The sequence below is a fragment of the Oncorhynchus gorbuscha genome, linkage group LG23 (assembly GCF_021184085.1).
Source record: "Oncorhynchus gorbuscha isolate QuinsamMale2020 ecotype Even-year linkage group LG23, OgorEven_v1.0, whole genome shotgun sequence".
Lineage (NCBI taxonomy): Eukaryota > Metazoa > Chordata > Actinopteri > Salmoniformes > Salmonidae > Oncorhynchus > Oncorhynchus gorbuscha.
Genome location: NC_060195.1, coordinates 43,493,720 through 43,518,014, shown reverse-complemented (window position 1 = coordinate 43,518,014; position 24,295 = coordinate 43,493,720). Strand labels below are relative to the sequence as shown.

Genomic DNA, 24,295 nt, shown 5'->3' with positions numbered 1-24,295 from the left:
CGCGGCGACGCAGTGTGCGTGAGTGCTTGCTTAACCTGTCTTTCAATTCCCCAGACTGTTAACCCGACAACACGCCCATAAGGAAGAATCCCCTCGGGATCAGTAGAAGCCACAGAAGAACTAAACAGACGGGATAAGGCATCAGGCTTGGTGTTCTTGCTACCCGGACGGTAAGAAATCACAAACTCGAAACGAGCGAAAAACAACGCCCAACGAGCTTGACGGGCATTAAGTCGTTTGGCAGAACGGATGTACTCAAGGTTCTTATGGTCTGTCCAAACGACAAAGGAACGGTCGCCCCCTCCAACCACTGTCGCCATTCGCCTAGGGCTAAGCGGATGGCGAGCAGTTCACGGTTACCCACATCATAGTTGCGCTCAGATGGCGACAGGCGATGAGAAAAATAAGCGCAAGGATGAACCTTATCGTCAGACTGGAAGCGCTGGGATAGAATGGCTCCCACGCCTACCTCTGAAGCGTCAACCTCGACAATGAATTGTCTAGTGACGTCAGGAGTAACGAGGATAGGAGCGGACGTAAAACGTTCTTTTAGAAGATCAAAAGCTCCCTGGGCGGAACCGGACCACTTAAAACACGTCTTGACAGAAGTAAGAGCTGTGAGAGGGGCAGCAACTTGACCGAAATTACGAATGAAACGCCGATAGAAATTAGCGAAACCTAAAAAGCGCTGCAACTCGACACGTGACCTTGGAACGGGCCAATCACTGACAGCTTGGACCTTAGCGGAATCCATCTGAATGCCTTCAGCGGAAATAACGGAACCGAGAAAAGTAACGGAGGAGACATGAAAAGAGCACTTCTCAGCCTTTACGTAGAGACAATTCTCTAAAAGGCGCTGTAGAACACGTCGAACGTGCTGAACATGAATCTCGAGTGACGGAGAAAAAATCAGGATATCGTCAAGATAGACAAAAACAAAAATGTTCAGCATGTCTCTCAGAACATCATTAACTAATGCCTGAAAAACAGCTGGCGCATTGGCGAGACCGAACGGCAGAACCCGGTACTCAAAATGCCCTAACGGAGTGTTAAACGCCGTTTTCCACTCGTCCCCCTCTCTGATGCGCACGAGATGGTAAGCGTTACGAAGGTCCAACTTAGTAAAGCACCTGGCTCCCTGCAGAATCTCGAAGGCTGATGACATAAGGGGAAGCGGATAACGATTCTTAACCGTTATGTCATTCAGCCCTCGATAATCCACGCAGGGGCGCAGAGTACCGTCCTTCTTCTTAACAAAAAAGAACCCCGCCCCGGCCGGAGAAGAAGAAGGCACTATGGTACCGGCGTCAAGAGACACAGACAAATAATCCTCGAGAGCCTTACGTTCGGGAGCCGACAGAGAGTATAGTCTACCTCGAGGAGGAGTGGTCCCCGGAAGGAGATCAATACTACAATCATACGACCGGTGAGGAGGAAGGGAGTTGGCTCGGGACCGACTGAAGACCGTGCGCAGATCATGATATTCCTCCGGCACTCCTGTCAAATCGCCAGGTTCCTCCTGAGAAGTAGGGACAGAAGAAACGGGAGGGATGGCAGACATTAAACACTTCACATGACAAGAAACGTTCCAGGATAGGATAGAATTACTAGACCAATTAATAGAAGGATTATGACATACTAGCCAGGGATGACCCAAAACAACAGGTGTAAACGGTGAACGGAAAATCAAAAAAGAAATAGTCTCACTGTGGTTACCAGATACTGTGAGGGTTAAAGGTAGTGTCTCAAATCTGATACTGGGAAGATGACTACCATCTAAGGCGAACATGGGCGTAGGCTTATCTAACTCTCTGAAAGGAATGTCATGTTTCCGAACCCATGCTTCGTCCATGAAACAACCCTCAGCCCCAGAGTCTATCAAGGCACTACATGTAGCACCCGAACCGGTCCAGCGTAGGTGGACCGACAAAGTAGTACAGGACCTTGATGGAGAGACTTGAGTAGTTGCGCTCACCTGTAGCCCTCCGCTTACAGATGAGCTCTGGCTTTTACTGGACATGAATTAACAAAATGTCCAGCAACTCCGCAATAGAGGCACAGGCGGTTGGTGATCCTCCGTTCCCTCTCCTTATTCGAGATGCGAATCCCTCCCAGCTGCATGGGCTCAGTCTCAAAGCCAGAGGAGGGAGATGGTTGCGATGCGGAGCAGGGAAACACCGTTGATGCGAGCTCTCTCCACGAGCCCGGTGACGAAGATCTACCCGTCGTTCTATGCGGATGGCGAGAGCAATCAAAGAGTCCACATCTGAAGGAACCTCCCGGGAGAGAATCTCATCCTTAACCACTGCGTGGAGTCCCTCCAGAAAACGAGCGAGCAGCGCCGGCTCGTTCCACTCACTAGAGGCAGCAAGAGTGCGAAACTCAATGGAATAATCCGTTATGGACCGTTCACCTTGGCATAAGGAAGCCAGGGCCCTAGAAGCCTCCCCACCAAAAACTGAACGGTCAAAAACCCGAATCATCTCCTCTTTAAAGTTCTGGAATTTGTTAGAGCAATCAGCCCTTGCCTCCCAGATAGCTGTGCCCCATTCTCGAGCCCGGCCAGTAAGGAGTGAAATGACGTAAGCAACCCGAGCTCTCTCTCTAGAGTATGTGTTGGGTTGGAGAGAGAACACAATCTCACACTGCGTGAGAAAGGAGCGGCACTCAGTGGGCTGCCCGGAGTAGCAAGGTGGGTTATTAACCCTAGGTTCTGGAGGCTCGGCAGGCCAGGAAGTAACAGGTGGCACGAGACGTAGACTCTGGAACTGTCCAGAGAGGTCGGAAACCTGAGCGGCCAGGTTCTCCACGGCATGGCGAGCAGCGGACAATTCCTGCTCGTGTCTGCCGAGCGTGGCTCCTTGGATCTCGACGGCAGTGTAACGAGCGTCTGAAGTCGCTGGGTCCATTCCTTGGTCGGTTCCTTCTGTCATGCAGGTGAAAGAGGACCCAAAAGCGACTTAACAGAAACAGAGTTTATTAAAGTCCAAACAGGGAATAACAGAAATCCTCTAGACTTGTAGAGGGGAAATAACTGGAGAAGCGGCCACAGACTGCAGGTCGCTTCGGGTAGGCGCAGGCCGTAGTCGACAGAGACACCTGCTCACACGCAGCATCTGATGAAGGCAAAAAACACGACAGGACAGGGCGATACACAATCACAGCAAAAACACGACAGGACAGGGCGAAACGCAATCACAGCATGGTGAATACAATACAAGGAACCGACGGGACAGGAACGGATCACAAAGGAATAAATAGGGACTCTAATCAGGGGAAAGGATCGGGAACAGGTGTGGGAAGACTAAATGATGATTAGGGGAATAGGAACAGCTGGGAGCAGGAACGGAACGATAGAGAGAAGAGAGAGCGAGAGAGTGAGAGAGGGAGGGGGAGAGAGAGGGATAGAAGGAGGGAAAGAACCAAATAAGACCAGCAGAGGGAAACGAATAGCATGGGGAGCACAGGGACAAGACATGATAATAAATGACAAACATGACAGATGCTTGTTCTAGGTCCCAAGAAACAAAGAGATCTTCTGTTGAATCTGACAATTAATCTTAATGGTTGTACAGTCGTCTCAAATAAAACTGTGAAGGACCTCGGCGTTACTCTGGACCCTGATCTCTCTTTTGAAGAACATATCAAGACCATTTCGAGGACAGCTTTTTTCCATCTACGTAACATTGCAAAAATCAGAAACTTTCTGTCCAAAAATGATGCAGAAAAATTAATCCATGCTTTTGTCACTTCTAGGTTAGACTACTGCAATGCTCTATTTTCCGGCTACCCGGATAAAGCACTAAATAAACTTCAGTTAGTGCTAAATACGGCTGCTAGAATCCTGACTAGAACCAAAAAATTTGATCATATTACTCCAGTGCTAGCCTCTCTACACTGGCTTCCTGTCAAAGCAAGGGCTGATTTCAAGGTTTTACTGCTAACCTACAAAGCATTACATGGGCTTGCTCCTACCTACCTCTCTGATTTGGTCCTGCCGTACATACCTATACGTACGCTACGGTCACAAGACGCAGGCCTCCTAATTGTCCCTAGAATTTCTAAGCAAACAGCTGGAGGCAGGGCTTTCTCCTATAGAGCTCCATTTTTATGGAACGGTCTGCCTACCCATGTCAGAGACGCAAACTCGGTCTCAACCTTTAAGTCTTTACTGAAGACTCATCTCTTCAGTGGGTCATATGATTGAGTGTAGTCTGGCCCAGGAGTGGGAAGGTGAACGGAAAGGCTCTGGAGCAACGAACCGCCCTTGCTGTCTCTGCCTGGCCGGTTCCCCTTTTTCCACTGGGATTCTCTGCCTCTAACCCTGTTACGGGGCTGAGTCACTGGCTTGCTGGGGCTCTCTCGTGCCGTCCCTGGGGGATGCGTCACCTGGGTGGGTTGATTCACTGTTGTGGTCGGCCTGTCTGGGTTCCCCCACCCCTTGGGTTGTACCGTGTCGGAGATCTTTGTGGGCTATACTCGGCCTTGTCTCAGGATGGTAAGTTGGTGGTTGAAGATTTCCCTCTAGTGGTGTGGGGGCTGTGCTTTGGCAAAGTGGGTGGGGTTATATCCTTCCTGTTTGGCCCTGTACGGGGGTGTCCTCGGATGGGGCCACAGTGTCTCCTGACCCCTCCTGTCTCAGCCTCCAGTATTTATGCTGCAGTAGTTTATGTGTCGGGGGCTAGGGTCAGTTTGTTTATCTGGAGTACTTCTCCTGTCCTATTCGGTGTCCTGTGTAAATCTAAGTGTGCGTTCTCTAATTCTCTCCTTCTCTCTTTCTTTCTCTCTCTCGGAGGACCTGAGCCCTAGAACCATGCCCCAGGACTACCTGACATGATGACTCCTTGCTGTCCCCAGTCCACCTGGCCATGCTGCTGCTCCAGTTTCAACTGGCCTGGGCCCTAGGACCATGTCCCAGGACTACCTGACATGAGGACTCCTTGCTGTCCCCAGTCCACCTGGCCATGCTCCTGCTCCAGTTTCAACTGTTCTGCCTTACTATTATTCAACCATGCTGGTCATTTATGAACATTTGAACATCTTGGCCACGTTCTGTTATAATCTCCACCTGGCACAGCCAGAAGAGGACTGGCCACCCCACATATGCTCTCTCTAATTCTCTCTTTCTTTCTCTCTCTCGGAGGACCTGAGCCCTAGGACCGTGCCCCAGGACTACCTGACATGATGGCTCCTTGCTGTCCCCAGTCCATCTGACTGTGCTGCTGCTCCAGTTTCAACTGTTCTGCCTTATTATTATTTGACCATGCTGGTCATTTATGAACATTTGAACATCTTGGTCATGTTCTGTTATAATCTCTACCCGGCACAGCCAGAAGAGGACTGGCCACCCCACATAGCCCGGTGCCTCTCTAGGTTTCTTCCTAGGTTTTGGCCTTTCTAGGGAGTTTTTCCTAGCCACCGTGCTTTTACACCTGCATTGTTTGCCGTTAGGGGTTTTAGGCTGGGTTTCTGTACAGCACTTTGAGATATCAGCTGATGTACGAAGGGCTATATAAATAAATTTGATTTGATTTGATTTGATTTGACTTCAAGTGGAAGGTGTAGGAAGTGCGAACAGATCCATATCTTACTGGGATGTGAATAGGCGATGAGTTGAAAATCAACAAGCCCCAGAATTTCCACTTCCTGTTTGGAAGTTTGCCTGCCATATGAGTTCTGCCATATTCACAGACATGATTCAAACAGTTTTAGAAACTTTGTGAGTGTTTTCTATCCAATAGTAATAATATGCATATATTAGCATCTGGGACAGAGTAGGAGGCAGTTCACTATGGGCACGCAATTCATCCAAAGTGAAAATGCTGCCCCCTATCCATAAATAGTAATTAACATAAACACATTTAGTGTCTCCTGGCTTCCTTACATAGCCTACAAGCCATAAGTCCAATAAATCCATGTTATATAGCCTACACCTTCAGAATAAATCCATTATTTTATTTTAGACAGGTCTAAAGAAACATGATATGGCTATGCCAAATTTCTATGGAATTCCATGGTATAGTATAATGAATACAATTGAACAAAGCAGAATGAAATAGAAAGTATATTTTCTCAATGTTTTGAGGGAGTGAGCACATGCGGCTATTCTGTGTTGAGCAGTTAACCTCTTGCTCCTACCTGACACGCAGGCATCCCATCTAGACATCTGGAAATGCAAATGCGCTACGCTAAATGCTAATAGTAATATTGAAAACTCAAACGTTCATTAAAATACACATGCAGGGTATTGAATTAAAGCTACACTCGTTGTGAATCCAGGCAACAAGTCAGATTTTTAAAATGATTTTCGGCGAAAGCATGAGAAGCTATTATCTGATAGCATGTAACACCCCCAAAGACCCGCAGGGGACGTAAACAAAATAATTAGCATAGTCGGCGCTACACAAACCGCACAAATAAAATATAAAACATTCATTACCTTTGACCATCTTCTTTGTTGGCACTCCTAGATGTCCCATAATCACTATTGGGTCCTTTTTTTCTCGATTAAATCGGTCCATATATAGCCTAGATATCGATCTATGAAGACTGTGTGATAAACGGAAAAAAATAGCGTCTTATAACGTAACGTAATTTTTTTAAATTAAAAAAGTTGATGATAAACTTTCACAAAACACTTCGAAATACTTTTGTAATGCAACTTTAGGTATTAGTAAACGTTAATAAGCGATCAAATTGATCACGAGGCGATGTATATTCTATAGGGGTACGTCTGGAAATAATGTCCGGGTAAATCTCAACCAAAATATCCGGTCCGAGACCTGAAGAAATGGGCTGTCTCTTCTTCGTTTGACCAAGAAACAAAGCCTAGGCAAATGACAAGACTGTTGACATCGTGTGGAAGCTGTGGGAATTGCAATCTCGGCTCCAGGTAATTTGCTTTCCCATAGACAATACATGCAAGTGGCGCATTGATATATTTTCCAATTTTCAGTGATCAGATTTTCCTGCACTTTTCGATGAAACGCATGTTCTGTTATAGTCACAGCCGTGATATAACCAGTTTTATGAACGTCTGAGTGTTTTCTATCCACACATACTAATCATATGCATATACTATATTCCTGGCACGAGTAGCAGGGCGCTGAAATGTTGCGCGATTTTTAACAAAAAGCTGCGAAAAGCTGCTTGAATTCTCTACTTCCTTAACAGGTTAACGGAGCTTGACTATCCAGTGATACACCCGTCCGGTTACCCAAAGATGGCAAGGGACCTTGTCAGGCACGAGTCCTTGCACAGCAGCAAGGAAGTGTCGTCGGCGTACTGCGTCATCTTAACACGCAGCCCACCACTTCCAGGGATCAACAAGCCTTCCACCCCTGTGTCTGCCCTAATGGCAGCCCCCAGAGGCTCCATGTACAGAACGAAGAGGAGAGCCGAGAGTGGGCACCCCTGCCTGACCCCAGACGAGAGGTCAAAAACGTCACCCAAGTGACCATTTACACTAACTCGGCACCCCGCTCCGACATATAATGTACGAATCCATCCTATGAACTTCTCCCCAAATCCTAATCGACCTAACACTCTGAATAAAAAGGATCTTTTCACGCGATCAAAGGCTTTCGCCTGATCTAGCGCTGCTACCATTAAAGGCAGTCCTCTATCTTCAACCCAATCGATGGAGTCCCTGATTAACTGTAGGTTCCATCTAATAGAGCGGCCCTCTACCCCGCACGTCTGATCCTCATGGACGACGTAGGGAAGGGCTGTGCGCAACCGGTCTGTTAAAACCTTTGCAAGTAGCTTGTAATCTACACACAGCATGGTCAACGGCCGCCAGTTGCCAAGGTCTGTTACTTCCCCCTTCTTAAATAAAAGTGACAGCACACCAACAGCCATTGATCCCCCCGGGACCCCCGTCTCAAGGATGGCCTTCAAGACTTCGAGGACCACTGGTCCAAGTATACCCCAAAACTTGAGATAAAACTCAACCGGCAGCCCATCCATCCCAGGCACCTTCCCTTTTCCCATCCTCCTAAGAGCGCTCTCAACCTCTTCTAGTGAGATCTGGGCCTCCATCACTTCTCTAATATCCTCCGGCAACCGCCTGGACAAGTGTTCTAAAAACAAACATTTCCCTGCTCTACATCTATTTCCCTTTCCTTAAATAAACCTTGGAAATGTTCAGTTGTCACCCTGACCATATCCGCTGGTTCTCTAACTATACTACCATTTTCTTCCCTATGCCATGCATTACCTTCCTACTCTGTCTGGCCTTAACCGACTTAAAGAACATAGCAGAACAAGTCTCATTATGTTCTATAAAGCCACTATGCGCATGCTCCAGGAAAGCTCGAGCCTTCCGCTCCTGCAACTCCCTGAGCTGCGCCTTTAGGGTTGCGGATCTCTCCCAGTCAAACGACCCGCCGAGGTTGCCTGCCTCGTATTCGAGTTCAATTAACCTTTGGATACGATCCACCTCCCTCCTCTCCTCCCTTTTTTTCCTCTTGCAATACCCTATTATAAAAGCCCTAATCCTCACCTTAACTAATTCCCACCACTCTAACACCCCCTCGCACATGGACCTGAGGACTTCAAGCCTCCAAAAGAAACAATAAAACCCGTCAACAAAAGCCTGCTCCTCCAGCACTTCCCGATCTAACTTCCAGTACCCCCTACCAAAGAGGCAGACTGGCGACCCCACCTGCAGGAGCACCCCGTCGTGATCCAAAAAGAAAACAGGCAACAGCCGCCCAGACAACTTACCCAAAGACCTGGGTACAAAAATATAGTCGAGCCTCCGATCAACCCCCCTGGAGTTGCGCCATGTAGGACCGGCCATTTTCGGAGTAGTGTGCAGACCACCATCTACCAGACCATGGCAAGCCATTAGCCCGGCAATGGCGCCTGCACTGCTATCCCCCCCTATTCCCAAATCTGTATTAAAATCCCCCCTATCACTAATTTCCTATTTGTGACACACAGGGGCGTCAGACAGTCCACCATCTCCCTCCTGTCTGCCACCACCTGTGGCCCATACACCACCACTAATCTAAATTTACAATCCCTTATCGTGACATCCACCCCTATAACCCTCCCCTGCATTACTACAAAAGAAATCCTCCACTTTTACCTCCCTGTGCCCACACAAAATCCATACCCCGATGAGTGCACCCCCAATACCCCAAACCGACTCCCCCTTGTCCCACTCCCCCTTAAACCTACTAACATCCCCTCCATCCCTCAGGTGAACCTCCTGTAAAAAACAAAAATCAAACCCCACACCCTCCAAATAACTAAAAACCGCCCTCCCCTTAACAAAATCTCTTAAACCCCTTACATTTGAGAGTCTTGTTAGGTGTGTCCCCACCCAACAGAAGTTGAGGGCCTGGGGAAACCAGCAGCAACCCAGAGGTTTCTCCCACCCCCATCACTCTCTTGGCCATCCCCTCCCTCTCACTGTCGGCCAATCGCACCCTCCTCTTCATTCTCTTATTTGGTGATGGCGGCAGAGGAGAGATACCACCCTCCCCCCCCGCCAGCTCCTCCACCATACCCCTCATCTCTTCCACCAGGGCACTTTCCCCCCAGTCCACCTGCTCTTCCACAGTCTCCTTCTCCAACAATCCTCCCTCGCTTTCTTCTCTCTCATGCTCCTCCACTCGGTTGCCTTCTTCCGCCACTTTTCCTGGTTCTCCTACTCCCGTGCCTTCCGTTTCCTTCTCTCTTCCATCCGCCGCTTCTTGCTCCTCATCCTTCCTTGCGGCCTTCCCCTCTGGGCCTGTACTCTGGTCATGAGGCGTGCTTCCTTCCCCATCCCCCGCTCCTGCTCCCCCCCAGCCGCAGACGCATATGACCTCTGACAATCCGGGCACCCCCGCCACAGGTGTTCTGACGAGCCACACCCGTGGCACGCCTTAGGCTTGTCACAATCCCTCGCCTCGTGTTCCTCAGATCCACAAAATCTGCATTTTCTTGTGCTGCACGAAGCGAATACGTGGCCGTAGGCCATACAGCGCCTGCAAAATGGGGGCTGACGTGCATAAAACAACATCCCCCTGTCAGCCCCTAGGGAGAACATAGCAGGAGGATGGAGGTAGCCACCATGTCCCTTTGGGTCCTCCCTGAGGAGGGCCTGGAAGCCTCTACCCCCAATCCAAAATCCAAGGGAGTCTTTGAGGTGCCTTGCTGAGGAGACGTTATCCATGTATCTCCCCAGAAAGGCCCTCACCTCTTCGTACTTAACGTAAGGGTTGTAAATGTTGACAGTTACAACCCTAAAGTTGTTCTTCGCCAGGCTTGGTATTTCATAGTGGCTCATCGGCCTCTCACCTCCCACTGCTCTTGCCCTTCTCAGGATATCATCGTGTTTCTCCTCTGTATATAGTGCCACGTCGTATGCTCCCTCCAACAAGTTGCCTTGGAAACAGAACACGTCCTTCACCGTCAGCTTTAGAATCCCCATCAATATTATCCTTCCAAAAGTTTCCCGTCCTAAAGGCTCCAACTCATTTTCCTTCCAAGCAAACCGAATCGTGTTGGCCAGCCCAATCCCAGGGACCGACCGTGTTGATGTATTTAGCACCATCTCCGCAAGGAGAATGGCGCTCGTTCTCTTCTCTTCCAAAACAAGGAAAAAAGAAAAACCAAAGTGACTGAGCCAACCTGGTGCAAAAAACACAGAGACCGGAACAATCACCCACAAATCCCAACCCAGGGGTATAATAGCTCAGTGGTAGAGCATTTGACTGCAGATCAAGAGGTCCCAGGTTCAAATCCTGATGCCCCCTTTAAATTCAAGTGCTTTCAAAGAGTATTTTGAGGGTAGGGGACTCTTTTTTAGAATATGTTACTCAGTGAAAAATGTCCCTTATTCAACAATTTCTCACGTTCAAATCCTGGCACCCCCTTGAAATCAAGTGCTTTCTCAGTGTATCTTGAGAGAGGGAGTGCTGCTTTTTTGGTTATGTTACTCAGTCTAAAATGTCCCTCATTCAATGGTTTTTCTCTGTCAGACAATTCCTAACAGAGGTGGAAGTGCAACAGACTTCAGATCAATAGGTTTCAGATTGTAATTCTTTTGTCATCTTGAAATCAAATATTTTAGCTCGGTATGTTTTCAGAGAGAAGGTGTTCTTTATCAGTTTTTGTTGATCTCCAGCTATAATGTCCCTTATTAGACAATTTTTCCACCTTTAGGTAGTTTCTAGCAGCGGGGGTATAGATTAGTGGTAGAGCATTTGACTGCAGATGAAGAGGTCTCAGGTTCAAATCCTGATGCCCCTTAAAGTCAAGTGCTTTCAAAATATTATTTTGAGGGTAGAGGACTCTTTTGTAGAATATTTTACTCAGTGAAAAATGTCCCTTATTAGACAATTTCTCACGTTCAATTCCTGGCACCCCCTTGAAATCAAGTGCTTTCTAAGTGTATCTTGAGAGAGGGAGTGCTGCTTTTTTGGTTATGTTACTCAGTCCAAAATGTCCCTCATTCAATGGTTTTTCTCTGTCAGACAGTTCCTAACAGAGGTGGAAGTGCAACAGACTTCAGATCAATAGGTCTCAGGTTGTAATTCTTTTGTCATCTTGAAATCAAATATTTTACCTAGGTATGTTTTCAGAGAGAAGGTTTTCTTTATCAGTTTTTCTTGATCTCCTGCTATAATGTCCCTTATTATATATTTTTTCCGCCTTCAGATATTTTCTTGTCGAGGTGGTATAGCTCAGTGGTAGAGCATTTGACTTCAGATCAAGAGGTCTCAGGTTCAAATCCTGATGCTCCCTTAAAGTCAACTGCTTTCCAAGATTATTTCTGAGGGTAGAGGACTCTTTTTTTAGAATATGTTACTCAGTGAAAAATGTCCCTTATTAGACAATTTCTCACGTTCAATTCCTGGCACCCCCTTGAAATCAAGTGCTTTCTAAGTGTATCTTGGGAGAGGGAGCACTGCTTTTTTGGTTATGGTTATGTTACTCAGTCCTAAATGTCCCTCATTCAATTTATTACAATTTTTTTCCACCTTTAGATATTTTCTGGTCGAGGGGGTATAGCTCACTGGTAGAGCATTTGACTGCAGATCAAGAGGTCTCAGGTTCAAATACTGATGCTCCCTTAAAGTCAAGTGCTTTCCAAGATTATTTTGAGGGTAGAGGACTATTTTTTAGAATATTTTACTCAGTGAAAAATTTCCCTTATTAGACAATTTCTCATGTTCAATTCCTGGCACCCCCTTGAAATCAAGTGCTTTCTAAGTGTATCTTGAGAGAGGGAGCGCTGCTTTTTTGGTTATGTTACTCAGTCTAAAATGTCCATGATTCAATGTTTTTTCTCTGTCAGACAGTTCCTAACACTGGTGGAAGTGCAATAGACTTCAGATCAATAGGTCTCAGGTTGTAATTCTTTTGTCATCTTGAAATCAAATATTTTACCTAGGTATGTTTTCAGAGAGAAGGTTTTCTTATCAGTTTTTATTGATCTCCTGCTATAATGTCCCTTATTATATATTTTTTCCACCTTTAGATATTTTCTGGTAGAGGGGGTATAGCTCAGTGGTAGAGCATTTGACTGCAGATCAAGAGGTCTCAGGTTCAAATCCTGATGCCCCCTTAAGTCAAGTGCTTTCAAAAGATTATTTTGAGGGTAGAGGACTCTTTTTTAGAATATTTTACTCAGTGAAAAATGTCCCTTATTAGACAATTTCTCACGTTCAATTCCTGGCACCCCCTTGAAATCAAGTGCTTTCTAAGTGTATCTTGAGAGAGGGAGTGCTGCTTTTTTGGTTATGTTACTCAGTCTAAAATGTCCCTCATTCAATGGTTTTTCTCTGTCAGACAGTTCCTAACACTGATGGAAGTGCAACAGACTTCAGATCAATAGGTCTCAGGTTGTAATTATTTTGTCATCTTGAAATCAAATATTTTACCTAGGTATGTTTTCAGAGAGAAGGTTTTCTTTATCAGTTTTTCTTGATCTCCTGCTATAATGTCACTTATTATAATTTTTTTCCACCTTTAGATAGTTTTTGGTAGAGGGGTATAGCTCAGTTGTAGAGCATTTGACTGCAGATCAAGAGGTCTTAGGTTCAAATCCTGATGCCCCCTTAAACTCAAGTGCTTTCAAAATATTATTTTGAGGGTAGAGGACTCTTTTTTAGAATATTTTACTCAGTGAAAAATGTCCCTTATTAGACAATTTCTCACGTTCAATTCCTGGCACCCCTTGAAATCAAGTGCTTTCTAAGTGTATCTTGAGAGAGGGAGTGCTGCTTTTTTGGTTATGTTACTCAGTCCAAAATGTCCCTCATTCAATGGTTTTTCTCTGTCAGACAGTTCCTAACAGAGGTGGAAGTGCAACAGACTTCAGATCAATAGGTCTCAGGTTGTAATTCTTTTGTCATCTTGAAATCAAATATTTTACCTAGGTATGTTTTCAGAGAGAAGGTTTTCTTTATCAGTTTTTCTTGATCTCCTGCTATAATGTCCCTTATTATAATTTCTTTCCACCTTTAGATAGTTTCTGGTAGAGGGTGTATAGCTCAGTGGTAGAGCATTTGACTGCAGATCAAGAGGTCTCAGGTTCAAATCCTGATGCTCCCTTAAAGTCAACTGCTTTCAAAAGATTATTTTGAGGGTAGAGGGCTCTTTTTTAGAATATTTTACTCAGTGAAAAATGTCCCTTATTAGACAATTTCTCACGTTCAATTCCTGGCACCCCCTTGAAATCAAGTGCTTTCTAAGTGTATCTTGGGAGAGGGAGTGCTGCTTTTTGGTTATGGTTATGTTACTCAGTCCCAAAATGTCCCTCATTCAATTTATTACAATTTTTTCCACCTTTAGATATTTTCTGGTAGAGGGTGTATAGCTCCATTTGACATTCAAATCCTGATGCTCCCTTTTTATTTTGAGGGTAGAGGACTCTTTTAACAGAATATGTTACTCAGTGAAAAATGTCCCTTATTAGACAATTTCTCACGTTCAATTCCTGGCACCCCTTGAAATCAAGTGCTTTCTAAGTGTATCTTGAAATCAAATCCTAAATGTCCCTCATTCAATTTATTACAATGTTTTTTTTTCCACCTTTAGATATTTTTTTCTTTGATATTTTTGAGGGGTATAGCTCAGTGGTTTAAAGCATTTGACTGCAGATCAAGAGGTCTCAGGTTCAAATACTGATGCTCCCTTAAAGTCAAGTGCTTTCAAGATTATTTTGAGGGTAGAGGACTATTTTTTAGAATATTTTACTCAGTGAAAAATTTCCCTTATTAGACAATTTCTCATGTTCAATTCCTGGCACCCCCTTGAAATCAAGTGCTTTCTAAGTGTATCTTGAGAGAGGGAGCGCTGCTTTTTTGGTTATGTTACTCAGTCTAAAATGTCCATCATTCAATGTTTTTTCTCTGTCAGACAGTTCCTAACACTGGTGGAAGTGCAACAGACTTCAGATCAATAGGTCTCAGGTTGTAATTCTTTTGTCATCTTGAAATCAAATATTTTACCTAGGTATGTTTTCAGAGAGAAGGTTTTCTTTATCAGTTTTTCTTGATCTCCTGCTATAATGTCCCTTATTATAATTATTTTTTCCAACTTTAGATATTTCCTGGTAGAGGGGGTATAGCTCAGTGGTAGAGCATTTTATTGCAGATCAAGAGGTCTCAGGTTCAAATCCTGATTCAATGTCAAGTCAAGTGCTTTCAAAAGATTATTTTGAGGGTAGAGTGCTCTTTTTTAGAATATTTTACTCAGTGAAAAATGTCCCTTATTAGACAATTTCTCACGTTCAATTCCTGGCACCCCTTGAAATCAAGTGCTTTCTAAGTGTATCTTGAGAGAGGGAGTGCTGCTTTTTTGGTTATGTTACTCAGTCCAAAATGTCCCTCATTCAATGGTTTTTCTCTGTCAGACAGTTCCTAACAGAGGTGGAAGTGCAACAGACTTCAGATCAATAGGTCTCAGGTTGTAATTCTTTTGTCATCTTGAAATCAAATATTTTACCTAGGTATGTTTTCAGAGAGAAGGTTTTCTTTATCAGTTTTTCTTGATCTCCTGCTATAATGTCCCTTATTATAATTTTTTTTCCACCTTTAGATATTTTCTGGTAGAGGGGGTATAGCTCAGTGGTAGAGCATTTGACTGCAGATCAAGAGGTCTCAGGTTCAAATCCTGATGCCCCCTTAAAGTCAAGTGCTTTCAAAGATTATTTTGAGGGTAGAGGACTCTTTTTTAGAATATTTTACTCAGTGAAAAATGTCCCTTATTAGACAATTTCTCACGTTCAATTCCTGGCACCACCTTGAAATCAAGTGCTTTCTAAGTGTATCTTGAGAGAGGGAGTGCTGCTTTTTTGGTTATGTTACTCAGTCCAAAATGTCCCTCATTCAATGGTTTTTCTCTGTCAGACAGTTCCTAACAGAGGTGGAAGTGCAACAGACTTCAGATCAATAGGTCTCAGGTTGTAATTCTTTTGTCATCTTGAAATCAAATATTTTACCTAGGTATGTTTTCAGAGAGAAGGTTTTCTTTATCAGTTTTTGTTGATCTCCTGCTATAATGTCCCTTATTATAATTTTTTTCCACCTTTAGATATTTTCTGGTAGAGGGGGTATAGCTCAGTGGTAGAGCATTTGATTGCAGATCAAGAGGTCTCAGGTTCAAATCCTGATGCCCCCTTAAAGTCAAGTGCTTTCAAAGATTATTTTGAGGGTAGAGGACTCTTTTTTAGAATATTTTACTCAGTGAAAAATGTCCCTTATTAGACAATTTCTCATGTTCAATTCCTGGCACCCCCTTGAAATCAAGTGCTTTCTAAGTGTATCTTGAGAGAGGGAGTGCTGCTTTTTTGGTTATGTTACTCAGTCCAAAATGTCCCTCATTCAATGGTTTTTCTCTGTCAGACAGTTCCTAACAGAGGTGGAAGTGCAACAGACTTCAGATCAATAGGTCTCAGGTTGTAATTCTTTTGTCATCTTGAAATCAAATATTTTACCTAGGTATGTTTTCAGAGAGAAGGTTTTCTTTATCAGTTTTTGTTGATCTCCTGCTATAATGTCCCTTATTATAATTTTTTCCACCTTTAGATAGTTGCTGGTAGATGGGGTATAGCTCAGTGGTAGAGCATTTGACTGCAGATCAAGAGGTCTCAGGTTCAAATCCTGATGCCCCCTTAAAGTCAAGTGCTTTCAAAGATTATTTTGAGGGTAGAGGACTCTTTTTTAGAATATGTTACTCAGTGAAAAATGTCCCTTATTAGACAATTTCTCACGTTCAATTCCTGGCACCACCTTGAAATCAAGTGCTTTCTAAGTGTATCTTGAGAGAGGGAGTGCTGCTTTTTTGGTTATGTTACTCAGTCCAAAATGTCCCTCATTCAATGGTTTTTCTCTGTCAGACAGTTCCTAACAGAGGTGGAAGTGCAACAGACTTCAGATCAATAGGTCTCAGGTTGTAATTCTTTTGTCATCTTGAAATCAAATATTTTACCTAGGTATGTTTTCAGAGAGAAGGTTTTCTTTATCAGTTTTTGTTGATCTCCTGCTATAATGTCCCTTATTATATTTTTTTCCACCTTTAGATAGTTTCTGGTAGAGGGGGTATAGCTCAGTGGTAGAGCATTTGACTGCAGATCAAGAGGTCCCAGGTTCAAATCCTGATGCCCCCTTAAAGTCAAGTGCTTTCAAAGAGTATTTTGAGAGTAGAGGACTCTTTTTTAGAATATTTTACTCAGTGAAAAATGTCCCTTATTAGACAATTTCTCACATTCAATTCCTGGCACCCCTTGAAATCAAGTGCTTTCTAAGTGTATCTTGAGAGAGGGAGTGCTGCTTTTTTGGTTATGTTACTCAGTCCAAAATGTCCCTCATTCAATGGTTTTTCTCTGTCAGACAGTTCCTAACACTGGTGGAAGTGCAACAGACTTCAGATCAATAGGTCTCAGGTTGTAATTCTTTTGTCATCTTGAAATCAAATATTTTACCTAGGTATGTTTTCAGAGAGAAGGTTTTCTTTATCAGTTTTTGTTGATCTCCTGCTATAATGTCCATTATTATAATTTTTTTCCACCTTTAGATAGTTTCTGGTAGAGGGGGTATAGCTCAGTGGTAGAGCATTTGATTGCAGATCAAGAGGTCTCAGGTTCAAATCCTAATGCCCTGTTAAGTCAAGTGCTTTCAAAAGATTATTTTGAGGGTAGAGTGCTCTTTTTTAGAATATTTTACTCAGTGAAAAATGTCCCTTATTAGACAATTTCTCACGTTCAATTCCTGGCACCCCCTTGAAATCAAGTGCTTTCTAAGTGTATCTTGAGAGAGGGAGTGCTGCTTTTTTGGTTATGTTACTCAGTCCAAAATGTCCCTCATTCAATGGTTTTTCTCTGTCAGACAGTTCCTAACAGAGGTGGAAGTGCAACAGACTTCAGATCAATAGGTCTCAGGTTGTAATTCTTTTGTCATCTTGAAATCAAATATTTTACCTAGGTATGTTTTCAGAGAGAAGGTTTTCTTTATCAGTTTTTGTTGATCTCCTGCTATAATGTCCCTTATTATAATTTTTTCCACCTTTAGATAGTTTCTGGTAGAGGGGTATAGCTCAGTGGTAGAGCATTTGACTGCAGATCAAGAGGTCCCAGGTTCAAATCCTGGTGCCCCCTTAAAATCAAGTGCTTTCAAAGAGTATTTTGAGAGTAGAGGACTCTTTTTTAGAATATGTTACTCAGTGAAAAATGTCCCTTATTAGACAATTTCTCACGTTCAATTCCTGGCACCCCCTTGAAATCAAGTGCTTTCTAAGTGTATCTTGAGAGAGGGAGTGCTGCTTTTTTGGTTATGTTACTCAGTCCAAAATGTCCCTCATTCAATGGTTTTTCTCTGTCAGACAGTTCCTAACAGAGGTGGAAGTGCAACAGACTTCAGATCAATAGGTCTCAGGTTGTAATTCTTTTGTCATCTTGAAATCAAATATTTTACCTAGGTATGTTTTCAGAGAGAAGGTTTTCTTTATCAGTTTTTGTTGATCTCCTGCTATAATGTCCCTTATTATATTTTTTTCCACCTTTAGATAGTTTCTGGTAGAGGGGTATAGCTCAGTGGTAGAGCATTTGACTGCAGATCAAGAGGTCTCAGGTTCAAATCCTGATGCCCCCTTAAACTCAAGTGCTTTCAAAAGATTATTTTGAGGGTAGAGGACTCTTTTTTAGAATATTTTACTCAGTGAAAAATGTCCCTTATTAGACAATTTCTCACGTTCAATTCCTGGCACCCCCTTGAAATCAAGTGCTTTCTAAGTGTATCTTGAGAGAGGGAGTGCTGCTTTTTTGGTTATGTTACTCAGTCCAAAATGTCCCTCATTCAATGGTTTTTCTCTGTCAGACAGTTCCTAACAGAGGTGGAAGTGCAACAGACTTCAGATCAATAGGTCTCAGGTTGTAATTCTTTTGTCATCTTGAAATCAAATATTTTACCTAGGTATGTTTTCAGAGAGAAGGTTTTCTTTATCAGTTTTTGTTGATCTCCTGCTATAATGTCCCTTATTATAATTTTTTTCCACCTTTAGATATTTTCTGGTAGAGGCGGTATAGCTCAGTGGTAGAGCATTTGAAGGCAGATCAAGAGGTCTCAGTTTCAAATCCTGATGCCCCCTAAAATTCAACTGCTTTCAAAGATTATTTTGAGAGTAGAGGACTCTTTTTTAGAATATTTTACTCAGTGAAAAAAATCCCTTATTAGACAATTTCTCACGTTCAATTCCTGGCACCCCCTTGAAATCAAGTGCTTTCTAAGTGTATCTTGAGAGAGGGAGTGCTGCTTTTTTGGTTATGTTACTCAGTCCAAAATGTCCCTCATTCAATGGTTTTTCTCTGTCAGACAGTTCCTAACAGAGGTGGAAGTGCAACAGACTTCAGATCAATAGGTCTCAGGTTGTAATTCTTTTGTCATCTTGAAATCAAATATTTTACCTAGGTATGTTTTCAGAGAGAAGGTTTTCTTTATCAGTTTTTGTTGATCTCCTGCTATAATGTCCCTTATTATATTTTTTTCCACCTTTAGATAGTTTCTAGCAGAGGGGGTATAGCTCAGTGGTAGAGCATTTGACTGCAGATCAAGAGGTCCCAGGTTCAAATCCTGATGCCCCCTTAAAGTCAAGTGCTTTCAAAGATTATTTTGAGGGTAGAGGACTCTTTTTTAGAATATGTTACTCAGTGAAAAATGTCCCTTATTAGACAATTTCTCACGTTCAATTCCTGGCACCCCTTGAAATCAAGTGCTTTCTAAGTGTATCTTGAGAGAGGGAGCGCTGCTTTTTTGGTTATGTTACTCAGTCTAAAATGTCCATCATTCAATGGTTTTTCTCTGTCAGACAGTTCCTAACACTGGTGGAAGTGCAACAGACTTCAGATCAATAGGTCTCAGGTTGTAATTCTTTTGTCATCTTGAAATCAAATATTTTACCTAGGTATGTTTTCAGAGAGAAGGTTTTCTTTATCAGTTTTTGTTGATCTCCTGCTATAATGTCCCTTATTATAATTTTTTTCCACCTTTAGATAGTTTCTGGTAGAGGGGGTATAGCTCAGTGGTAGAGCATTTGACTGCAGATCAAGAGGTCTCAGGTTCAAATCCTGATGCCCCCTTAAAATCAAGTGCTTTCAAAGATTATTTTGAGGGTAGAGGACTCTTTTTTAGAATATGTTACTCAGTGAAAAATGTCCCTTATTAGACAATTTCTCACGTTCAATTCCTGGCACCCCTTGAAATCAAGTGCTTTCTAAGTGTATCTTGAGAGAGGGAGTGCTGCTTTTTTGGTTATGTTACTCAGTCCAAAATGTCCCTCATTCAATGGTTTTTCTCTGTCAGACAGTTCCTAACAGAGGTGGAAGTGCAACAGACTTCAGATCAATAGGTCTCAGGTTGTAATTTTTTTGTCATCTTGAAATCAAATATTTTACCTAGGTATGTTTTCAGAGAGAAGGTTTTCTTTATCAGTTTTTGTTGATCTCCAGCTATAATGTCCCTTATTATACATTTTTTCCACCTTTAGATAGTTTCTAGCAGAGGGGTGTATAGCTCAGTGGTAGAGCATTTGACTGCAGATCAAGAGGTCCCAGGTTCAAATCCTGATGCCCCCTTAAAATCAAGTGCTTTCAAAGAGTATTTTGAGAGTAGAGGAATCTTTTTTAGAATATTTTACTCAGTGAAAAATGTCCCTTATTAGACAATTTCTCACATTCAATTCCTGGCACCCCCTTGAAATCAAGTGCTTTCTAAGTGTATCTTGAGAGAGGGAGTGCTGCTTTTTTGGTTATGTTACTCAGTCCAAAATGTCCCTCATTCAATGGTTTTTCTCTGTCAGACAGTTCCTAACAGAGGTGGAAGTGCAACAGACTTCAGATCAATAGGTCTCAGGTTGTAATTCTTTTGTCATCTTGAAATCAAATATTTTACCTAGGTATGTTTTCAGAGAGAAGGTTTTCTTTATCAGTTTTTGTTGATCTCCTGCTATAATGTCCCTTATTATATTTTTTTTCCACCTTTAGATAGTTTCTGGTAGAGGGGGTATAGCTCAGTGGTAGAGCATTTGACTGCAGATCAAGAGGTCTCAGGTTCAAATCCTGATGCCCCCTTAAAGTCAAGTGCTTTCAAAGATTATTTTGAGGGTAGAGGACTCTTTTTTAGAATATTTTACTCAGTGAAAAATGTCCCTTATTAGACAATTTCTCACGTTCAATTCCTGGCACCCCCTTGAAATCAAGTGCTTCCTAAGTGTATCTTGAGAGAGGGAGTGCTGCTTTTTTGGTTATGTTACTCAGTCCAAAATGTCCCTCATTCAATGGTTTTTCTCTGTCAGACAGTTCCTAACAGAGGTGGAAGTGCAACAGACTTCAGATCAATAGGTCTCAGGTTGTAATTCTTTTGTCATCTTGAAATCAAATCTTTTACCTAGGTATGTTTTCAGAGAGAAGGTTTTCTTTATCAGTTTTTGTTGATCTCCTGCAATAATGTCCCTTATTATATTTTTTTTCCACCTTTATATAGTTTCTGGTAGAGGGGGTATAGCTCAGTGGTAGAGCATTTGACTGCAGATCAAGAGGTCTCAGGTTCAAATCCTGATGCCCCCTTAAACTCAAGTGCTTTCAAAAGATTATTTTGAGGGTAGAGGACTCTTTTTTAGAATATTTTACTCAGTGAAAAATGTCCCTTATTAGACAATTTCTCACGTTCAAATCCTGGCACCCCCTTGAAATCAAGTGCTTTCTAAGTGTATCTTGAGAGAGGGAGCGCTGCTTTTTTGGTTATGTTACTCAGTCTAAAATGTCCATCATTCAATGGTTTTTCTCTGTCAGACAGTTCCTAACACTGGTGGAAGTGCAACAGACTTCAGATCAATAGGTCTCAGGTTGTAATTCTTTTGTCATCTTGAAATCAAATATTTTACCTAGGTATGTTTTCAGAAAGGTTTTCTTTATCAGTTTTTGTTGATCTCCTGCTATAATGTCCCTTATTATATTTTTTTCCACCTTTAGATAGGGTCTGCTAGAGGGGGTATAGCTCAGTGGTAGAGCATTTGACTGCAGATCAAGAGGTCTCAGGTTCGAATCCTGATGCCCCCTTAAAGTCAATTGCTTTCAAAGATTATTTTGAGGGTAGAGGACTCTTTTTTAGAATATGTTACTCAGTGAAAAATGTCCCTTATTAGACAATTTCTCATGTTCAATTCCTGGCACCCCCTTGAAATCAAGTGCTTCCTAAGTGTATCTTGAGAGAGGGAGTGCTGCTTTTTGGTTATGTTACTCAGTCCAAAATGTCCCTCATTCAATGGTTTTTCTCTGTCAGACAGTTCCTAACAGAGGTGGAAGTGCAACAGACTTCAGATCAATAGGTCTCAGGTTGTAATTCTTTTGTCATCTTGAAATCAAATCTTTTACCTAGGTATGTTTTCAGAGAGAAGGTTTTCTTTATCAGTTTTTCTTGATCTCCTGCTATAATGTCCCTTATTATATTTTTTTCCACCTTTATATAGTTTCAGGTAGAGGGGGTATAGCTCAGTGGTAGAGCATTTGACCGGAGATCAAGAGGTCTCAGGTTCAGATCCTGATGCCCCCTTAAACTCAAGTGCTTTTAAAAGATTATTTTGAGGGTAGAGGACTCTTTTTTAGAATATTTTACTCAGTGAAAAATGTCCCTTATTAGACAATTTCTCACGTTCAAATCCTGGCACCCCCTTGAAATCAAGTGCTTTCTAAGTGTATCTTGAGAGAGGGAGCGCTGCTTTTTTGGTTATGTTACTCAGTCTAAAATGTCCATCATTCAATGGTTTTTCTCTGTCAGACAGTTCCTAACACTGGTGGAAGTGCAACAGACTTCAGATCAATAGGTCTCAGGTTGTAATTCTTTTGTCATCTTGAAATCAAATATTTTACCTAGGTATGTTTTCAGAAAGAAGGTTTTCTTTATCAGTTTTTGTTGATCTCCTGCTATAATGTCCCTTATTATATTTTTTTTCCACCTTGAGATAGGGTCTGCTAGAGGGGGTATAGCTCAGTGGTAGAGCATTTGACTGCAGATCAAGAGGTCCCAGGTTCAAATCCTGATGCCCCCTTAAAATCAAGTGCTTTCAAAGAGTATTTTGAGAGTAGAGGACTCTTTTTTAGAATATTTTACTCAGTGAAAAAAATCCCTTATTAGACAATTTCTCACGTTCAATTCCTGGCACCCCCTTGAAATCAAGTGCTTTCTAAGTGTATCTTGAGAGAGGGAGTGCTGCTTTTTTGGTTATGTTACTCAGTCCAAAATGTCCCTCATTCAATGGTTTTTCTCTGTCAGACAGTTCCTAACACTGGTGGAAGTGCAACAGACTTCAGATCAATAGGTCTCAGGTTGTAATTCTTTTGTCATCTTGAAATCAAATATTTTACCTAGGTATGTTTTCAGAGAGAAGGTTTTCTTTATCAGTTTTTCTTGATCTCCTGCTATAATGTCCCTTATTATAATTTTTTTCACCTTTAGATATTTTCTAGCAGAGGGGGTATAGCTCAGTGGTAGAGCATTTGACTGCAGATCAAGAGGTCCCAGGTTCAAATCCTGATGCCCCCTTAAAATCAAGTGCTTTCAAAGAGTATTTTGAGAGTAGAGGACTCTTTTTTAGAATATTTTACTCAGTGAAAAAAATCCCTTATTAGACAATTTCTCACGTTCAATTCCTGGCACCCCCTTGAAATCAAGTGCTTTCTAAGTGTATCTTGAGAGAGGGAGTGCTGCTTTTTTGGTTATGTTACTCAGTCCAAAATGTCCCTCATTCAATGGTTTTTCTCTGTCAGACAGTTCCTAACACTGGTGGAAGTGCAACAGACTTCAGATCAATAGGTCTCAGGTTGTAATTCTTTTGTCATCTTGAAATCAAATATTTTACCTAGGTATGTTTTCAGAAAGAAGGTTTTCTTTATCAGTTTTTGTTGATCCCCTGCTATAATGTCCCTTATTATATTTTTTTTCCACCTTTAGATAGTGTCTGCTAGAGGGGGTATAGCTCATTGGTAGAGCATTTGACTGCAGATCAAGAGGTCTCAGGTTCAAATCCTGATGCCCCCTTAAAGTCAACTGCTTTCAAAGATTATTTTGAGGGTAGAGGACTCTTTTTTAGAATATGTTACTCAGTGAAAAATGTCCCTTATTAGACAATTTCTCATGTTCAATTCCTGGCACCCCCTTGAAATCAAGTGCTTCCTAAGTGTATCTTGAGAGAGGGAGTGCTGCTTTTTGGTTATGTTACTCAGTCCAAAATGTCCCTCATTCAATGGTTTTTCTCTGTCAGACAGTTCCTAACAGAGGTGGAAGTGCAACAGACTTCAGATCAATAGGTCTCAGGTTGTAATTCTTTTGTCATCTTGAAATCAAATCTTTTACCTAGGTATGTTTTCAGAGAGAAGGTTTTCTTTATCAGTTTTTGTTGATCTCCTGCAATAATGTCCCTTATTATATTTTTTTTCCACCTTTATATAGTTTCTGGTAGAGGGGGTATAGCTCAGTGGTAGAGCATTTGACTGCAGATCAAGAGGTCTCAGGTTCAAATCCTGATGCCCCCTTAAACTTAAGTGCTTTCAAAATATTATTTTGAGGGTAGAGGACTCTTTTTTAGAATATTTTACTCAGTGAAAATGTCCCTTATTAGACAATTTCTCACGTTCAAATCCTGGCACCCCCTTGAAATCAAGTGCTTTCTAAGTGTATCTTGAGAGAGGGAGCGCTGCTTTTTTGGTTATGTTACTCAGTCTAAAATGTCCATCATTCAATGGTTTTTCTCTGTCAGACAGTTCCTAACACTGGTGGAAGTGCAACAGACTTCAGATCAATAG

General features: G+C 42.4%; 23 non-coding genes across 23 annotated transcripts; all 23 read left to right on the top strand.

Annotated features, from left to right (window-relative positions):
- Positions 1 to 10,676: 10,676 nt before the first annotated feature.
- Positions 10,677 to 10,751, top strand: trnac-gca. The gene has a single exon. It is a non-coding gene; the product is annotated as a tRNA-Cys (tRNA).
- A 1,248-nt stretch (positions 10,752 to 11,999) lies between these two features.
- On the top strand, positions 12,000 to 12,071 carry trnac-gca. Its single transcript has one exon. It is a non-coding gene; the product is annotated as a tRNA-Cys (tRNA).
- Positions 12,072 to 12,493: 422 nt separating this feature from the next.
- Positions 12,494 to 12,565, top strand: trnac-gca. The gene has a single exon. It is a non-coding gene; the product is annotated as a tRNA-Cys (tRNA).
- A 422-nt stretch (positions 12,566 to 12,987) lies between these two features.
- On the top strand, positions 12,988 to 13,059 carry trnac-gca. The gene has a single exon. It is a non-coding gene; the product is annotated as a tRNA-Cys (tRNA).
- Positions 13,060 to 13,482: 423 nt separating this feature from the next.
- trnac-gca lies at positions 13,483 to 13,554 on the top strand. The gene has a single exon. It is a non-coding gene; the product is annotated as a tRNA-Cys (tRNA).
- Positions 13,555 to 15,057: 1,503 nt separating this feature from the next.
- trnac-gca lies at positions 15,058 to 15,129 on the top strand. Its single transcript has one exon. It is a non-coding gene; the product is annotated as a tRNA-Cys (tRNA).
- Positions 15,130 to 15,552: 423 nt separating this feature from the next.
- Positions 15,553 to 15,624, top strand: trnac-gca. The gene has a single exon. It is a non-coding gene; the product is annotated as a tRNA-Cys (tRNA).
- A 422-nt stretch (positions 15,625 to 16,046) lies between these two features.
- trnac-gca lies at positions 16,047 to 16,118 on the top strand. Its single transcript has one exon. It is a non-coding gene; the product is annotated as a tRNA-Cys (tRNA).
- A 422-nt stretch (positions 16,119 to 16,540) lies between these two features.
- trnac-gca lies at positions 16,541 to 16,612 on the top strand. The gene has a single exon. It is a non-coding gene; the product is annotated as a tRNA-Cys (tRNA).
- Positions 16,613 to 17,034: 422 nt separating this feature from the next.
- Positions 17,035 to 17,113, top strand: trnac-gca. The gene has a single exon. It is a non-coding gene; the product is annotated as a tRNA-Cys (tRNA).
- A 414-nt stretch (positions 17,114 to 17,527) lies between these two features.
- Positions 17,528 to 17,599, top strand: trnac-gca. The gene has a single exon. It is a non-coding gene; the product is annotated as a tRNA-Cys (tRNA).
- A 421-nt stretch (positions 17,600 to 18,020) lies between these two features.
- trnac-gca lies at positions 18,021 to 18,092 on the top strand. The gene has a single exon. It is a non-coding gene; the product is annotated as a tRNA-Cys (tRNA).
- A 918-nt stretch (positions 18,093 to 19,010) lies between these two features.
- On the top strand, positions 19,011 to 19,082 carry trnac-gca. The gene has a single exon. It is a non-coding gene; the product is annotated as a tRNA-Cys (tRNA).
- A 422-nt stretch (positions 19,083 to 19,504) lies between these two features.
- Positions 19,505 to 19,576, top strand: trnac-gca. Its single transcript has one exon. It is a non-coding gene; the product is annotated as a tRNA-Cys (tRNA).
- A 422-nt stretch (positions 19,577 to 19,998) lies between these two features.
- trnac-gca lies at positions 19,999 to 20,071 on the top strand. The gene has a single exon. It is a non-coding gene; the product is annotated as a tRNA-Cys (tRNA).
- Positions 20,072 to 20,494: 423 nt separating this feature from the next.
- On the top strand, positions 20,495 to 20,566 carry trnac-gca. The gene has a single exon. It is a non-coding gene; the product is annotated as a tRNA-Cys (tRNA).
- Positions 20,567 to 20,989: 423 nt separating this feature from the next.
- On the top strand, positions 20,990 to 21,061 carry trnac-gca. Its single transcript has one exon. It is a non-coding gene; the product is annotated as a tRNA-Cys (tRNA).
- Positions 21,062 to 21,481: 420 nt separating this feature from the next.
- trnac-gca lies at positions 21,482 to 21,553 on the top strand. Its single transcript has one exon. It is a non-coding gene; the product is annotated as a tRNA-Cys (tRNA).
- A 421-nt stretch (positions 21,554 to 21,974) lies between these two features.
- trnas-gga lies at positions 21,975 to 22,046 on the top strand. Its single transcript has one exon. It is a non-coding gene; the product is annotated as a tRNA-Ser (tRNA).
- Positions 22,047 to 22,470: 424 nt separating this feature from the next.
- On the top strand, positions 22,471 to 22,542 carry trnac-gca. The gene has a single exon. It is a non-coding gene; the product is annotated as a tRNA-Cys (tRNA).
- A 422-nt stretch (positions 22,543 to 22,964) lies between these two features.
- trnac-gca lies at positions 22,965 to 23,036 on the top strand. The gene has a single exon. It is a non-coding gene; the product is annotated as a tRNA-Cys (tRNA).
- A 423-nt stretch (positions 23,037 to 23,459) lies between these two features.
- On the top strand, positions 23,460 to 23,531 carry trnac-gca. The gene has a single exon. It is a non-coding gene; the product is annotated as a tRNA-Cys (tRNA).
- A 422-nt stretch (positions 23,532 to 23,953) lies between these two features.
- trnac-gca lies at positions 23,954 to 24,025 on the top strand. The gene has a single exon. It is a non-coding gene; the product is annotated as a tRNA-Cys (tRNA).
- Positions 24,026 to 24,295: the final 270 nt, after the last annotated feature.